Below are 5,270 nucleotides of genomic sequence, written 5' to 3'. Positions count from 1 at the left end.
GGTTGTAGAGGTGGTTCAGTTATTAAGAGTACTTGCTGAGAAATGAAGATGAAAGTTGGGATTCCAGAATTCAGGCAATGAGTCAAGTATGCCATGTGCACTTATAACCCCAGCTCTGAGGCAAGCAGAGGCAGGAAGAACAATCACTGGGGCTCACTAAAGGAAACTTGAACCCAAGGTTCAGGGAGAGACCCTGTCTCAAAGGAACAAATGGAGAGTGATAGAGGAGGAACCATGATAGACTCTTCTGTCTTCCATGTGTGCATCCTTGTGCACACACAAACACATACAAATAGGTATGCACAACACACATAAACACATGCACACACACAGAGAGACACACACACAAAGACATACACACAGAGACACAGACATATACATAGAGACACACAGACACACAGACATACACAAAGAGACACACAGACACACACAGACACACACACAGATACACACAGACACACAGACACACACAGACACACAGACACACACAGACACACAGACACACACAGGCACTCACACACACAGACACACACAGACACATACACAGACAGACACAGACACACACACAGACAGACACAGACACACACAGACACTCACACACACAGACACACACACAGACACACACACAGACACACACAGACACATACACAGACAGACACAGACACACACACAGACAGACACAGACACACACAGACACACAGACACAGACACACACACAGACAGACACAGACAGACACAGACAGACACAGACACACACACAGACAGACACAGACACAGACACACACACAGACACACACACACACACACACACACAGACAGACACACACAGACAGCCCTCTATGGTAGAGGGGTATTTGGCAATGTCCAGAGGTATTTTTGGCTGCCATCACTGAGAGAACGGTTACTGATAGCTGGTGCGTAGAAGTCAGAGATGCTTAGAGATATCTTGCATTACATAGGACATCTTCACAATCAAGCACCGCCCACTTGGAAGCCAGCAGTGTTGAGGTTGAGAATTTAGCTCCATCTGATTGCTTTCTGACTTTAAACCCCTTTCTTGACCCCAGTCACTCTGCAGTTGCTCACTCCTGATGCCCTGTCCCTTACAAACCAAACAAAACCTGACTAGCATACTGTGGGCCTCAGCCTTTTGCCTGTGTGGGTGATGACGATCTGAAGTCCCAGCTGAGGACCTGTACTGTGGGGCACTAAGGGCAGTGAATGCGCGGACGTTTCCCTCTGATGTGGGGATGTGCAGAAAGAAGGTGAAAACAGGTTACAGCAACATAACTAATGCTTTTAATGCCTTTTTAATCAATTTGTCTTGGGAGACAGGAAAGACAAACCCTTGCATTTGGGGACTTTTGAGTCACCAGCAGAGGGCAGGCGATGCTCACCTAAACAAGCTACAGACCTTCAGGAAGCCAGAACAACACTGGGAACCATCTGTGGGTGGGGTCTTCACTGCTGTCACAACACAGTTAAGATTCTTTATCTCAGAAGAGTAGCTGCTTCCTTTTCTGTCACAATAATTTGGAAACAATTTAAACAAAATCCATTTTTTTCCTCATTAAAAGTAATGCATGACCGTTAAAGAAAAAGTTCAAATATACAAAACAGAAAAAGCACGTTAAGAGAAAAAGTGGCTGAGTGACGGCGGCTGTGGCGATGACTGCTGTTGGAGTCACGTGCTTTTTTGGCTGCCACAGTTTTTGGTGTTAAAGTTTCTCAGATGTATTCTCAGATGAGCTGCGAGCTCATCTTCCCTCGCCCTTCTTGTAGCACAACTGGGAAATCTCTCTGAAAACAGTTCTGAAAATCCACTCCCACACTCTTTTTTTTTTTTTTTCTTTTCTTTTTGAGAAAGCCGGGCTCAAATGCCTCGTTTGAATCTACCCAGCAGAAACCGACCCTTTCTTTCTGTCTGAAAGAAACACTGATATCGACTAATATCCAGCTCAGGGCAATTTGCTACAGCAACCCAAGGAAATTCAGGCATTGCACTAAGAACTCTTTGTATCAATGGGCAATTTAGGGGAGACCTAAGGATATTTGGGGGCAAGGCCAGACTGAAAGATACTATTGGATGGGTTCATAGATAGCTTTCAGCTTCTTGCCAGAATCTAGCAAGGTAAATTCTTCTTTTTTCTTGTTAATTAATCAATTTGCTTATTCACTTTACGTCATGATTGAAGCCCCATCTCTGCTCCCAGATCTCTCCCTCGCCTCTGAGAAGGAGGAGGAACCTACTGGGTACCAACCCACTCTGGCACATCAAGTCACTGCAGTACTAGGCACATCCTTTCCCATTGAGGACAGACAAGGCAGCCAGCCCAGTTAGCAGAACCCGGTCCACAGACAGGCAACAGGTTCAGGGACAGGCCCCGTTTCAGTTGTTGGGGCACCTGCATGAAGACAAGCTGCACGTATGTTACATATGTGCAAAGGGCGTAGGTCCAACTTGTGCTCACTCTTTGGTTGGTGATTTGGACTCTGGGAGTCCACAAGTGTCCAGGTTAGTTAACTCTGTTGGTCTTCCTATGGAGTCTCTATCCCCTCCAGTCTCTCAATCTTTCCTCAACTCTTCCGTAAGATTCCCCAGCTCTGTCTAATGTTTCTTTGTGGGTATCTGCATCTGTTTCTGTCAGATGCTAGTAGAGCCTCTCAGAGGACAGTTAGGCTAGGTTCCTGTCTGCAAGCACAACAGTATCATTAATAGTGTCAGGGATTGCCCATGGGATGGGTCTCAAGTTGGGCCAGTCATTGGTTGGTCATTCCCTCAATCTCTGCTCTATCTTTGTCCTTGTATTTAGGTTTTGTGGGTGGGTTGGTGTTCTTATTCCTTCACTGGGAGTCCTGGCTGGCTACAGGAGGTGGTCACTTCAGGCTCTGTATCCCCACTACTAGGAGTCTCAGTGAAATACAACTCAGCTATTTAAAACAGGGACATCATGAGATTTGCAGCCAAATGGATGGAACAAGAAAAAAAAAATCATCTTGAATGAGGTAACCTGGACCCAAAAGGACATGAATGGTATGTACTCTTATAAATGGATATTAACCATAAAGTACAGGATACCCATGCTACATCCACAGACCTAAAAAACTAAATACAAAGGAGGACCCAAGAGAGGATGCTTGGATATTACTCAGAGGGGGAAATAAAATAGTTGAGGGTAGGTGGAGGGTGGCAACTGGGTGCTAGAGAGGATCAGGAGGGGAACAAGGTCAGGGGTGGGAATCAGGTGTTTTTGAGAGATGGGCAGAGAGGACCGGGAAAGTGAACGGGGATCCGTGGCAGGGACATGTATGTGCGTGTGTGTGATATCTCTAGGATGTGCCAGAGACCTGGGATGGGGGAGTCTCTAGGAGGTCTCTGAGGGTGACTCTAGCAAGGCAAATTCTTATTTTTTTCCTTCATCATCTCCTCCCATTCCTCTCATTCACTCTTATTTTTATTCTCATTCTTCTGTGTAGGCATGCCATGCTGTGGTCGCCAGGGGGTAACCTCAGGTATCATTGCTCAGGTACCATCTATTCTTTTTTTTTGTTTGTGTGTAGGACAGTGTACATGTGGTCTATGCATGTGTGCCCATGTATGTAGCTGTGCTTGTCAGTGCATGCATGTGCAGATGCCAGAGGTCAATGTCTGGTGTTCTCTGTTGTCCCTCACATCTTCTGGCCACACTTGACTTTCTTCTGGCATACTGACTTTGAAACATAACCTTCATGTAAGATGGATCGTTACTTTTAAATTCTAGGATGTGATTGATAATCTTAAATTTTTAGAGCCAGATGTCCTGATTAATTTAAAATAATATTTTATCATATAGTTTTTCATAATTTCATATATAAATACAATGCATCTACAACTTCATGTCTTCATTTTTTTTATAACCCACAGAATCCACTTAGTGATGTCTGTATGTTCATAAATGTAGGACCATTCACAAACATGGGCAATCCTACTATCACTATTTTGGCTACACTGACTTGCTAGAGAGCCCCTGGGTTCTTCCTCTTTCTGCCTATCCCAGAACTGGTTTGTAAGGTGTGTATCATGCCTGGCTTTTACATGGGTATTGGGAAATAGAATTCAAGTGTAAGGGAAGTGTTTTACTGAATGAGCCAGAAGGCCTTTGGGGGCTGTAGCTAAAGTCTGATACCTTGACTTTTCATGTGTCACCAAGACTATTTATTCCTAATTGCATATGGCAGCCATTCGGCACCTTGTTAGCTCCTGTCTGGGGTACCGTGTTGTGTTGCAAAGGATTATGCAAGAAGAAGAAAGGTGGTAGATAGCAAAATCAAATTTTCAGAATGAAAATGAGGATTTGATGCAACCAGTCTTCATTTGCCCATCACCCTCCTGAGGGCTTACAGGATTCTGATTATTAAATCATAGCTGGGGGATCATTGACAGTGTAGGAAGAGAGAAGCTCCCCTCTGAAATAAGACGAATGCTTTCTGTCACTCTCATGATTCATGTAAAAGGCATGGAGAGCTCAATTCTTAGGATAAAATAACTTGGTGGTGCTTGTGAGTGAAGTTGCTGCTAGAGAAATGTCATCATTTGGTAGGAAAATAAGTCAAGGACACCTAGATGCCTTTCCCCAGGTTACCAAGGATGCTTCCCATGCCTCCAGCTTTACACAATTATTGTGAAAATTGTAATCACAATAGCTATCACGATTGGACAAAAACGTTAGCAGATACTATTTCAGAAAGACTGGAGCATCCACTCAAAGAAAGTTTGCTGTGTGAATTAGAATGCTTGACTAAAAGAGAATATATCCATAGGGTTGGCTCCTCACAGTAGGATCCTCTATTATGATTTAGGGTGCTTCTGTAGTTTCCTGGCAGGATGTTGAGGCATAAGAGAGGCTCAATGGTACTGACAGAACATGGCCAACGTCATCACTTGAGTTACGAGATCTGGTTCTTCCAGATTATCTCCTGTCATTTTAGGGTTACTGGTTCCTGAGAATCTGAGTGGTTAATATTGGGTTCTACCACAGTCAGCACAGCTGTCTCTGGCTTGGATATGTTTGCAGCCACTCTGGGATCTTTGTTAGGAAGCCAAACCTAACAAGTTTTTGCTTCTTGGCTATGCAACCTAAAGAAAAAATGCTGAGTGAGAATCACCAGCTAAGCTGTGCCTGAATCTCTGGAACTTTCACACTGTCAGACACATACATGTTTGTCTTTGCTCTAGTTTGGTAAATTTTGGAGGTGACTTGTTTGTAGGAGCAGATGGATGAAACATTTAT

Source organism: Arvicanthis niloticus, chromosome 13 (assembly GCF_011762505.2).
Source record: "Arvicanthis niloticus isolate mArvNil1 chromosome 13, mArvNil1.pat.X, whole genome shotgun sequence".
Taxonomy (NCBI): Eukaryota; Metazoa; Chordata; class Mammalia; order Rodentia; family Muridae; genus Arvicanthis; species Arvicanthis niloticus.
Note: the sequence above shows the minus strand (reverse complement) of the source record.